The sequence below is a fragment of the Triticum aestivum genome, chromosome 4B, assembly GCF_018294505.1.
Source record: "Triticum aestivum cultivar Chinese Spring chromosome 4B, IWGSC CS RefSeq v2.1, whole genome shotgun sequence".
NCBI lineage: Eukaryota > Viridiplantae > Streptophyta > Magnoliopsida > Poales > Poaceae > Triticum > Triticum aestivum.
This window is the reverse complement of record NC_057804.1, coordinates 474,215,844-474,229,377: the sequence shown is the minus strand read 5'-3', so window position 1 is coordinate 474,229,377 and position 13,534 is coordinate 474,215,844.

The following is a 13,534-nucleotide window of genomic DNA, read 5'->3' as shown; positions in this document are numbered from 1 at the left end:
AAGAGAACCATGGGTGCAAAAACCTATGCCTTTTCCACCCAAGTCAACTAAAAAGAAAGATGATGAAGGATTTGAACGCTTTGCTGAAATGTCGAGGCCAGTCTTTTGCGTACTCGCTTGACTGATATCCTTAAAATGCCTGCTTATGCAAAGTATATGAAAGATATCATCACAAATAAGAGAAAAATACCAAAAGCTGAAATCTCCGCTATGCTTGCTAATTACACTTTTAAAGATGGAGTACCTAAAAAACTTGGAGATCTGGGTATGCCAACTATACCTTGCTCTATTAAAAAGAATTATGTGAAAACTGCTTTTTGTGATTTAGGAGCTGGTGTTAGTGTTATGCCTTTCTCTTTATATAAAAGACTTGACTTGAATAAACTCATACCTACTGAAGTATATTTGCAAAAGGCTGACAAATCAACTGCCATATCTATCGATATCTGTGAGGATGTGCCAGTTGTTGCTAATGTTACTATTTTGACTGACTGTGTTATACTTGAGATGCTCGAGGATGATAACATGTCGATTATCCTTGGTAGACCCTTCTTTTATACTACAGGGGATGTTATTGATTGCAATAAAAGCAAGGTCGCTTTTCATATTAATGGTAATGAGCATACGGTGCACTTTCCAAAGAAACAATTCCAAGTGATGGTATTATTGTTATTGAAAAATCTCCGACAATCACTATTGGAAGTTTTCAAATACATGTACCTACTGTCAAAAAGAAATATGAATGTCTATTGTTGGGGAAATGCATATCCCCATTGAGGTAATTTAGTGATTTACGAAAGTTCTTCGATTTCATGCTAATCGAAAGTGGTTGTTAATAAGACCTGATCAACCTTATTAATGAATCATTTTTGAACGGTATGAAGTTGATAAATTTAGTAAGCACTACCTTCTGTCCTTACTTTTTGTTTCCTGCTTTTACTAGTTAAATAAAATAAAATACCATGTTTTGTCTGTTTTCTGAATTTCCCATGCAATTAAAAAATGACCCAAAAATAAAAGTTCTCAAAATGCCCTGAAAATTTTACACGGTTTTTTTCTTCTGAATATTTCTGAATTTCTGGTGCAAATAATACCAGAGGGAGGTGCACCAGGTGGGCTCAATCCACCTGGGCGCGCCATGACCCCCAGGCGCGCCCTGGTGGGTTGTGGTCCCCATGTGGGCCCCCTCACTTATCTCTTTAGCCCACATCATCACTTACCTACAGAAAAAATTCTCCATTGCTCTCTCTCCCATGTTCTTGAGCTCAAACCCGCGGATTTCGATCTCTTTGCTCGAAGCCCCATTTCCGAAACTATTCCGAGGGATTGTTGCTTGGTATGTGACTCCACCGTTTGTCCAATTACTTTTTCTTTTAGTGGTTTATACTTTGAATAATTAGTTACTCTTGGTGCTGTTGTAGATGAGCTTGCATGTTGAATTCTTAGTGTTCGAAGTAGTTTGAATGCTTGCTATGGCCTCTATATATCCCTATGAGTAGTTGCTATCAATTTATAAAGTTTTGCTGACAAATTTTTGTCACCTTATTTTCAGAAAATTGTACGTAGACACGATGAACCTATTTGTAAGGAGCTCTTTGAGGAGGCGATCCTCGGGGGCATCTTCTAATGACAGTTCTGCTCGCCGATCTTATGTTGAACCAAGTGAAAGTTCCACGCATGATCCGCCACCAAAACATGCTTATGGCCTTGCGATGAATATATGGTGCGTGTGGGCATTAAGGAGGAATTTGAGCAATATGGTCACAATGCTGGCCTCGGTCCCTACCTTTCAGACAAGTGTGAACAGTGCCAACTTCTCACTGAGTCATTTGTCAAAGGATTTACATTTTTCCCTCGTGAGTCTAGGGTGTCTTTTATGATTTATGATAAACCATTTACTATCCCACTGGAGAATTTTGCTTACCATTGCAAACTACCATTTTGGGGTTCGCTTGATGAACCACCATAGGCTAAGTATGAGTCTTTCTTGACTAGCCTTTGTTACAATGAAAATAGGGGAGTAAGACAAGGAAGAATAAAGAGCATTCACTTTCCCGCATTTCAGTATTTTGCATTATTTAATGGGAAATGCATAGTAGGCAAGCAAGACTATAGCATACTTTGTGCGCTAGACTTGAGCCTCATTCACACCGCTCTCACTGGTGAAAGGAATTATAACCTTGGAGCGATTGTTGCACGTAGACTTAGCATAATGCTAACAGTGGCTAGTTCTATGGTGGAATTTATGCCACACGTTTGGCACAAGAGCTGGGTGTTTCACCTTTGCCCTTTGATCCTATCCTACCCACGCGGTATTTAGATTTTGACACTTTAAAAGAACATAAGATCCTTAAGGGAAAGGTTGATAATTTCACTTACAGTCTAATGTTTAACCAAAAATCTATTGTGGACACATATTTGCCTGTGCCTGCTCTTTTTCATTATCACAGCAAGGGGAGATATTTTGTTCTTGAGAGCGAGGCCCGATCTCATAACGCAGTAGTGGTGGCAGCATGGCGTGCCGAGGTATCCGCACCGAGAGCCTTTGTGAGCTACCACGCAGACTACTACCCTCCAGGCTACTGATCGATTACCAACTTAGGCCAAAAGCCTAAGCTTGGGGGAGTAGCTGTTTCCCACCGACTTTATATTCATGTCTACTTATCATTCTATCTGTCAGTGTTCACACTTTTTCATTATATCATCCATGCTTAGATTTATTTTCTTGCTTTCTTCTTGTGTGTTTGAAAAACTTTAGAAACACCAAAAAATTAGTTGTAGTAATTTGCTTTCTTTGCATGCTTAGTAGTATTAAAAAGAAAATCCAAAAAGATTTCCTTGTTCTTCTTTTGCTTGTTGGGAGCTTTCCTGTGTAAATAGTTTTTCTCGTTTTTGCTTTTCCCTTTTATTTACCCGTTCTAGAAAATCAAAAACTCCAAAAATATTCCAGTTTGTTTCTCTGAATTCCTTTTCCTTTTATTCGAGTCATACCGAGGAGAAGACCATGATGAAAATGTTGAGTGGATCTCATATGAATAATTGTTAAACTAATAAAGAGCACATTTTACCTTGTCTTCTCCTGTTGAATAAAATGTTTGTAGATTCTAGCTTAGTCCACGACATTCTTGCACTATTATTATTTTCATATCATTCGGTCGTGCAAGTGAAAGGCAATAATGACGACATTAGATGAACTGGCTGTGGTAGGGAAAAACTCTTTATGAACTCGAGTTGTTCTGTCTTTGTAAATATGTTTAACCCAATATCCATGATTCAGCCCATTATGATTAAACATGTTTGCAATGACAATTAGAGATTATAGTTTCTCATGCCATGCATAAGTAGCTGGGAGTTGATAATGATTTATCTTGGATATCAACATAACGTTAAAATGATTGTGATGTAGTATGATGATATGGTATCCTCCTCTGAATGTTCGAGTGGCTTGACTTGGCACATGTTCATGCATGTAGTTGAATCAAAACCAACATAGCCTCTATGATATTTATGTTCATGGTGTCCATATCCTACTCATGCTAGTGTCCAATGTTACTTATGCATAATGCATGGTTATGATCGTTGTTGCTCTCTAGTTGGCCGCTTCTCAATCTAAATTGCTAGCCTTCGCCTGTACTAAGTGGGAATTCTGCTTGTACATCAAAAACCTTGAACCTAAAGTTATTCCAGATGAGTCCACCATACCTACCTATATGCGGTATTACCCTGCCTTCCTAAGTAGATTTGCATGTGCCACCTCTAAAAACTTCTAAAAATTATCCTTTTTGTGTGTCTAGATCATTCATGGAACGACAGGAGGTGGTCGGTATCTTCCATGCTAAGTGGGTTATTCTCAGGTCGAGTGTTTATTCACTCGCCATTGCACGAGAAAATGGGCGGTAATAGGGATTCCCAATCCCGAACTCAAAAGTGCAAATAATTAAACAAAACTCCCCCGGGATTGATGTTGGTATGGACAACACCCGTTGTTTTGACAAGCCATGGAGTGTGATTTATGGTGGAGGGGGAGTAAACCTTTACTTTTATCGCTTGGGAACCGCCACTAGCGTGCTTAGCATGGAAGATATTGATAACTGATGGTCATGAAGTGAATAAGAAGGGTGCATGTCTCAAAATATCATTTATCTCTATTTTAAAAATTGAGCTCTGGCACCTCTGCAAATCACTACTTCCCTCTACGAAGGGACTATCTATTTACTTTTATGTTGTGTCACCACCTTCTAAAACAAGCGCCAGAAACTGAGTAGAGCACAACTATCATGATTTATGCATTATGTGTAGCTAATGTTGGGTGCATGATGTCTGGATCTTTTCTACCATGAATTATAATGTTTAGTCGCTTCTTGAACTTTGGAGGTGCTTTGCATTTATGTTTTGCGGTCTCAGAAAGGGCTAGTGAGATACCACTATTGTCATATTATATCATGGTTGTTTTGACAAAATGTTGTTGGTTGAGATATTTTATTATCGCTTGCTAGCTGATTATGTCACTGATATGAGTCATTATAATCTTTAAATGTTATTGTTGACATGGTTAGTTATAATGTTGGCTGAAAACCTGGGTGATGTTTAAGCTTACTTATGCAAACAAGAGCAAAAGAGTTCGTAAAAGCTTTTCTTTCTCACTTTCAGTTTATCAACTGAATTGCTTGAGGACAAGCAAAGGTTTAAGCTTGGGGGAGTTGATACGTCTCCAACGTATCTACTTTTTTTCACGCTTTTCCTCTTGTTTTGGACTCTAATTTGCATGATTTGAATGAAACTAACCCCGGACTGACGCTGTTTTCAGCAGAACTACCATGGCGTTGTTTTTGTGCAGAAATAAAAGTTCTCGGAATGGAACAAAACTTTGTGAGGATTTTTTATATCAATAATAAGAATTTCTAGAGCCAAGACCTACCGGAGAGAGGCACCTGGGTGGGAACAACCCACCAGGGCGCCCCCCTCTCCTGGCGCGCCCAAGTGGGTTGTACCCACCTGGTGGCCCCGCAGATGACCCCCCTGATACTATAAAATCACATATTTCCAGAAAAAAAATCAGGGAGAAAGAATTATCACGATCCATGAGACGGAGCCGCCGCCAAGCCCTGTTCTTCCTCGGGAGGGCACATCTAGAGTCCGTTTGGGGCTCCGGAGAGGGGGATCTTCATTCTTCGTCATCACCAACCCATCTCCATCGCCAATTCCATGATGCTCCCAACTGGGAGTGAGTAATTCCTTTGTAGGCTCGCTGGTCGGTGAGGAGTTGGATGAGATTCATCATGTAATTGAGTTAGTTTTGTTAGGGCCTGATCCCTAGTATCCACTCTGTTCTTAGATTGATGTTGCTATTACTTTGCTATGCTTAATGCTTGTCACATTGGGCTCGGGTGCCATGAACTCAGATATGAACCATTTATGAATTCATCATTATATCCATGTTTTAGATCCGATCTTGCATATTATAGTCACCTACTACGGCTATGATCTGACAACCCCGGAGTGACAACAACTGGGCCCACTCTCGGTGATGACCGTAGTTTGAGGAGTTCATGTATTCACTATGTGTTAATGCTTTGTTCCGGTTCTCTATTAAAAGGAGGCCTTACTATCCCTTATTTTCCAATATGGACGCCGCTGCCACGGGAGGGTAGGACAAAAAAATGTCATGCAAGTTCTTTTAATAAAGCACGTATGACTATTTACGGAATACATGCCTACATTATATCGATGAATTGTAGCTAGTGCCATATCGCCCTAGGTTATAACTGTCACATGATGAATATCATCCATCAAGTCATCGATCCAAAGCTTACGAATTTATCATATATTATTCTTGCTAAGTTACTACTATTGCTACTGCTATCGATACTGCTACAATATCACTACTACCACTGTTACTGTTACCATTACTACTGCTGCTATCATCAAAACTATCATACTACTGTGCTACTAATCACTTTGCTATAGATAATTAATCTCCAGGTGTGGTTGAACTGATAACTCAGCTGCTAATACCTTCAAATATTCTTTGGCTCCCCTTGTGCCGAATCTATAAATTTGGGTTGAATACTCTACCCTCAAAAATTGTTGCGATCCCCTATACTTTTGGGTTATCAACCGCCGGCGCGACACCATCCACCGAAATCACCGACCCTCCACCAAATAAGCGTCGCCCTAATCCATGGTGCACGTGATACGTCTCCAACGTATCTATAATTTTTTATTGTTCCATGTTGTTATATTATCATTCTTGGATGTTTTACAATCATTTTATAGTCATTTTATATCATTTTTGGTACTAACCTATTGACATAGTGCCCAGTGCCAGTTGCTATTTTTTGCATATTTTTTACATCTCGGGAAATCAATAACAAATGGAGTCCAAACACAGCTTAACTTCTTGAGGATTTTTTTGGGCCAGAGGAGATCTAGTGGGCCAGGAAAGCACCTGGGGGGTGCTCCGAGGGGAGCACAACCCACCAGGGCGCGCTTGGAGGCCTAGGCACGCCCAGGTGGGTTGTGCCCACCTCAGGTGCCCGCTGAACCGCCTCTTTGCTCTATAAATACCCCAATATTACAGAAACCCTAGGGGTGTCGACGAAAATCAATTCCAGCCGCCGCAGAGTCCAGAAACACAAGATCCAATCTAGCCACCATCTCGGAGGGGTGCATCATGTCCATTGGTGCCTCTCCGATGATGCGTGAGTAGTTCTTTGTAGACCTATGGGTCCGTAGTTAGTAGGTAGATGGCTTCCTATCTCTCTCTCTCTCTCTCTCTCCTATCAATACAATGGTCTCTTGGAGATCCATATGATGTAAGTCTTTTTGCGGTGTGTTTGTTGGGATCCGATGAACTTTGAGTTTATGATCAGATCTATGTTTTTATCCACGAATGTTATTTGAGTCTTCTTTGATCTCTTATATGCGTGATTGATTATAGCCTCGTATTTCTTCTCCAATATTTGGGTTCTGTTTGGCCAACTTGATCTATTATCTTGCAATGGGAAGAGGTGCTTTGTGATGGGTTCGATCTTACGGTGCTTGATCCCAGTGACAGAAAGGGAAACAACACGTATGTATCGTTGCTATTAAGGATAACAAGATGGGGTCTATTTCAAAATAAATTGATCTTGTCTACATGATGTCATCGTTCTTATTGCATTACTACGTTTCTCCATGAACTTAATGCACTATATGCTTGCTGGATAGCGGTCGATGTGTGGAGTAAAAGTAGTAGAAGCAGGTAGGAGTCGGTCTACTAATCTTGGACGTGATGCCTATATAATAATCATTGCCTGGATATCGTCATGATTATTTGAAGTTCTATCAATTGCTCAACAGTAATTGTTTTCCCACCGTTTGCTATATTTCTCGAGAGAAGCTACTAGTGAAACCTACGGGCCCCGGGTCTCTTTTCATCATATTTGTCGTTGCGATCTATTTTATTTTGCATTTATTTTCAGATCTATTAAACCAAAAATACAAAAATACCTTGCTGCAATTTATTTGTTCCGCGATCTATTTATTCTATCTACCAATTTTACCTCACGTTATTTGCCTATCTAGAGGCGCCGTACCCGAAGGGATTGACCCCTTTAACACGTGGGGTTGCGAGTATTTACTATTTGTGTGTAGGTGTTGTTTAAGTGGTGTGAGGAGGTTCTCCTACTGGTTCGATAACCTTGGTCTCATCACCGAGGGAAATACCTACCGTTGCTATAGTGCATCATCCCTTCCTCTTTGGGGAAATACCGACGTAGTTCTAACAGTCACCATAAGGAATTTCTGGCGCCGTTGCTGGGGATGATCTTCAACATCAACCAGGTTCCTAATCACAAATCTCATCTCCTCACAATTTACATTATTTGCCATTTTCCTCTCGTTTTCCTCTCCCCCACTTGACAAAAATTTGCCGTTTTATTTTGCCCTCTTTTTCGTTCGCCTTTTTCTCGTCAGATCTGTTTTTGAGTGCAATCTTGTTGTGAAGTCATCATGACTCAAGAGAACACCAAGTTGTGTGATTTCTCAAATACCAACAACAATGATTTTATTAGCACTCCAATTGCTCCTCCCGCCACAAGTGCGAAGTCTTGTGATATTAATACTGCTTTGCTGAATCTTGTCATGGAAGATCAATTTGCCGGTACTCCTAATGAGGATGTCGCATCCAATCTTAACACATTCATGGAATTATGCGATATGCAAAAGAAAAAAGATGTGGAAAATGATGTTGTGGAATTGAAATTATTTCTGTTTTCTTTGCAAGATCGTGCAAAAATTTGGTTTTCTTCTTTGCCTCGCAACAATATCGATTTCTTGGAACAAGTGCAAGGATGCTTTTATTACTAAGTATTTTCCGCCCGCAAAAATTATTTCCCTTAGAACCCAGATCATGAATTCCAATCAACTTGAACATGAGCATGTTGCACAATCTTGGGAAAGGATGAAATTGATGCTAAGGAATTGTCCAACTCATGGGTTAAATCTTTGGATGATCATACAAAAAAATTATGCGGGATTGAATTTTATTTCTCGTAATCTTTTAGATTCCGCCTTGGGGGTACTTTTATGGAAATTACTTTGGGTGAAGCTACTAAATTTCTAGACAATATTATGGCAAATTACTCACAATGGCATACCGAAAGAGCTCCTACTAGTAAAAAAGTCAATTCGGTAGAAGAAATAAATTCTTTGAGTGAAAAAGTTGATGCTCTTATGAAGTTGGTTGCTAATAAAAGTGCTCCTATTGATTTTAACGATGTGCCTTTGTCTACTTTGATTGAGCAAAATAGTGACGCCATAGATGTGAATTTTGTCTCGCGAAACAATTTCAATAACAACGCTTATAGAGGTAATTTTAATCCTAGGCCTTTTCCTAGTAATTCGTCTAATAATAGAAACACCTTTTATCTTGAGAACAATATTAAAGAATTTATCAATACTCAAAAGGCTTTCAATACTTTGATAGAAGAAAAGTTGAATAAAGTTGATGACTTGTCTAGAAGTATTGATAAGATTTCTCACGGTGTAGAAACTCTCAAGATAAAATTTTTGTGCCTAAATTTGAAGAATCAATTAAAGATCTTTATGTTTCTATGGATGAAAGTAAGAAAAGAACCGCTATGCTTCGAGCAAAAAGGTAATTTTTAGAAAGAGCATTTTCTAGTAATTACTTTCATAAAAGTGATGAAGATCTTAAAATGATTGGTATCTCTTCTATTGATTATTTGTTTAGTAAAATTAAGATTGATGAAAAAGGGATTGGAGAAGAGTCAACTTCAGTCAGAAGGCATCCTTATGATTCAGAAGGTGAAAATCTTGTTGAAAATTTTGATAAAAGTGGGTTTGAAGAGGTCAAGACTTTAACTAGTGATGTGCCCACTATCTTGGATTACAAAGACTTTAATTATGATAGTTGCTCTTTGGTTGATTGTATTTCTTTGTTGCAATACATGATAAATTCACCCCATGCTTATGAACAAAATAAAGCTTTTACTAAACATATTGTTGATGCTATGATGAAAGCTTTTGAAGAAAAGTTGGAATTAGAAGTTTCAATTCCTAGAAAATTGCCTGATGAGTGGGAACCTACTATCAAAGTCAAAATTAAAAATTATGAGTGTTTTTCTTTATGTGACTTGGGTGCTAGTGTTTCTACAATTCCGAAATCTTTATGTGATGTGCTTGGTCTTACCAATATTGAAGAATGCTCTTTAAATTTGCACTTGGAGGATTCTACTATTAAAAAGCCTATGGGAAGAATTAATGATGTTCTTATTCTTAAAAATAGGAATTATGTGCCCATAGATTTTATTGTTCTTGATATTGATTGCAATCCGTCTTGTCCAATTATTCTTGGTAGACAGTTCTTACGTACTATTGGTGTCGTGATTGATATGAAAGAAGGCAATATTAAATTTCAGTTTCTACTAAGGAAGGCAATAGAACACTTCCCTAGAACAAGAATTAGGCCACCATATGAATCAATCATGAGGGCATCCTATGGATCTAGAACTAAAGATGACAAAACTTAGATCCTACGCATTATGCCTAGCTAGGGGCGTAAAACGACAGCGCTCGTTGGGAGGCAACCCAACTTGTATCTTTTTTATTTTTGGTTTTCTTGATATTTTCAACAAAATACCCAATTATACCTCTGGTTAGATGTGTTTTTTTGGTTTAATTTAGTGTTTGTGCCAAGCAAGGCCTTTGGGATGATTTGGGTGAAAGTTGATTTGATGTTGCTGAAAAACATAAACTTTTGCCCTCACGAGATTATTTATCATTTTTAAGAGAAGAGTGATTTTGAGTTGATTCTTTTTGCAGAAGATTAATAGAAAAATTGCTCACGTCAATATAAATTTTTCAGAAGTTTTGAAGTTACAGAAGTATTCGAAATATTCAGATTTATAGAGACTGTTATGTTTTTGACAGATTCTATTTTCTTTGTGTTGTGTGCTTGTTTTGATGATTCTATGATTTTTTTGATGAGTTTTTGCCATAGAAAAGTTGGAATACAGTAGATATAATGAAAAAACAAAATGTGAATAGGGTTTGCAACAATACTTACAGTAGTGGTTTGCTTTCTTATACTAACGGATCTCACGAAGGTTTTGTTGAGTTTTGTGTGATTGAAGTTTTCAAGTTTTGGGTGATCTTACGATGGATGAAGGAATAAGGATTAGCAAAATACTAAGCTTGGGGATGCCCGAGGCACTCCAAGATAATATTCAAGAAGTAGCAAGCAACTAAGCTCGGGGATGCCCCCGAGTGGCATCCCCACTTTCTTCTGACAACCATCGGTATTTTACTTGAAGCTATATTTTTATTCGTCACATATTATGAGTTTTGCTTGGAGTGTCTTGTATGATATGAGTCTTTTCTTGTTTTGCTTTGTGTTTTAAGTCTTAATCCTTGCTGGACACACCTTTTTGAGAGAGCCAAAAATTATACTATGCTTGCCCCTATGCTTCACTTAAATTTTTAGAGCCATGGATTTGCTCCAGTACTTCACTTATATCTTTTTGAGCACGGTGTGCTTTGTTATTTTTGAAGAAATGCTCTCATGCTTCACTTAGATTTATTTTGGATTTAGTAAAATTTTCAGAAATTCTCTCTTGCTTCACTTAGATTATTTTGAGAGAAAGAAAATTATGCTCATGTCCTTCACTTATATTTGTTTGAGCTTATCAGAAGCAAGATATGAAAATAGTCCCAAAGTGATAGATATCCAAGGAGGATATAATAAAAACTTTCATCAAGATCATTGGACAAAATAAACTTGGTTCTTAGGAATGGTTTTGAGATATGATGATATGATATGTGAGTCATGTTGATGTGTAATTGTTCTTTGTTAAGAATATTAATGTTAAGGTTTGTGGTTCCCTATGCAAGCATGAAAGTCAATAGTTATGCAATGAAATTTGTATCCTACTTGTGGCGCATTATTCAGTGTTACTTATGCTTAATGCTTGGGTACGAGATTTTTTGCTTTTTGGTTGGTCGCTTCTTAATCTTTTTTCTAGCCTTCATTTTGCACTAAGTATGATCACTACTTGTGCATCAAAAACCCTTTAAACCAGTTTTGCCATATGAGTCCACTATATCTACATATATGCGGTATTTCCATGCAGTTCTAAGCAAATTTTCATGTGCCATCTCTAATTTTCAAAATAAATTTCTCTTTTGTGTGCTCTATCGCTCGCGAGGCGGTGAGGGTGGCCAATATTTTCCATGCTAGATGTGTTATTCTCACGATGAGTGTTTATTCACTTGTCATTGCACGAGAGTACGACAAAGGTATTAGGGATGCCCAGTCCCGAAATGAAAAATGAATTTACTTTATGTTGTCAAATAATAAATTCCTTGGAAAGTGTTGGTACGGAGGGCACCCGTGGATACGGTTAGCCATGGAAAGTGAAAGTAATGGTGGAAAAAGGAATAGACTTTATTTTCTGTTTGGGAACTGCCTATGATGTATCTAGCAAGGAAAGTGTTGGGAGCTCTAAGTCGTTTTCGTTGGTGGGAAAAGTATGCCTCCCAAAATGTTTTTATCTCTCAATTTAAGCTTTGAGATCTGACACCTCTACAAATCCCTACTTCCCTCCGAGAAGGGCCTTTCTTTTACTTATGCAATTTTTATTTTGAACGAGTATCCATCTTCTCTTTTAAAGCACCAACTAAGGGGAACTATGATCGTCTTTGAGCATTGGGTGTAGCAAATATTTGAGTGTGTTTCATGAATGGATCAATGATTGAGCATAATGGGCTAGGGATAACTTGCTTTAGTGTTGATATTTTGAAAGACATGGTTGCTTGTTGGCATGCTTGAGTATTAAAGTCTTCATGTCAAAACTAGACTATTGCTTTGAACCATATAAAAGTCCAAATGTCCATGCTATAAAGAAAAGAAATGTGATGAACATGTTAGGCAACATTCCACATCAAAAATTCTATTTTTATCATTTACCTACTCGAGGACGAGCAGGAATTAAGCTTGGGGATATTGATACGTCTCCAACTTATCTATATTATTGATTGTTCCATGTTGTTATATTATCATTCTTGGATGTTTTACAATCATTCTATAGTCGTTTTATATCATTTTTTGATACTAACCTATTGACATAGTGCCCAGTGCCAGTTGTTGTTTTCTGCATGTTTTTTACATCGCAGGAAATCAATACAAACGGAGTCCAAACACAGCGAAACTTCCTGAGGATTTTTTTGGGCCAGAAGACATCCAGTGGGCCAGGAAGCACCTGGGGGTGCTCCGAGGGGATCACAACCCACCTGGAGGCACATGCGCGCCCAGGTGGGTTGTGCCCACCTTGGGTGCCCCCTGAACCGCCTCTTTGCTCTATAAATACCACAATATTCCAGAAACCCTAGGGGAGTCGACGAAAATCATTTCCAGCCGCCGCAGAGTCCAGAAACACAAGATCCAATCTAGACACCATCTCGGAGGGGTGCATCATGTCCATTGGTGCCTCTCTGTTGATGCGTGAGTAGTTCTTTGTAGACCTATGGGTCCATAGTTAGCTAGATGGATTCCTCTCTCTCTCTCTCTCTCTCTCTCTTGATTATCAATACTATGGTCTCTTGGAGATCCATATGATGTAAGTCTTTTTGCGGTGTGTTTGTTGGGATAAGATGAACTTTGAGTTTATGGTCAGATCTATGTTTTTATCCATGAAAGTTATTTGAGTCTTCTTTGATCTCTTATATGCGTGATTGATTATAGCCTCGTATTTCTTCTCTGATATTTGGGTTCTGTTTGGCTAACTTGATCTATTATCTTGCAATGGGAAGAGGTGCTTTGCGATGGGTTTGATCTTACGGTGCTTGATCCCAGTGACAGAAAGGGAAACAACACGTACGTATCGTTGCTATTAAGGATAATAAGATGGGGTGTATTTCGAAATAAATTGATCTTGTCTACATGATGTCATCGTTCTTATTGCATTACTGCGTTTCTCCATGAACTTAATGCACTAGATGCTTGCTGGATAGCGGTCGATGTGTGGAGTAATAG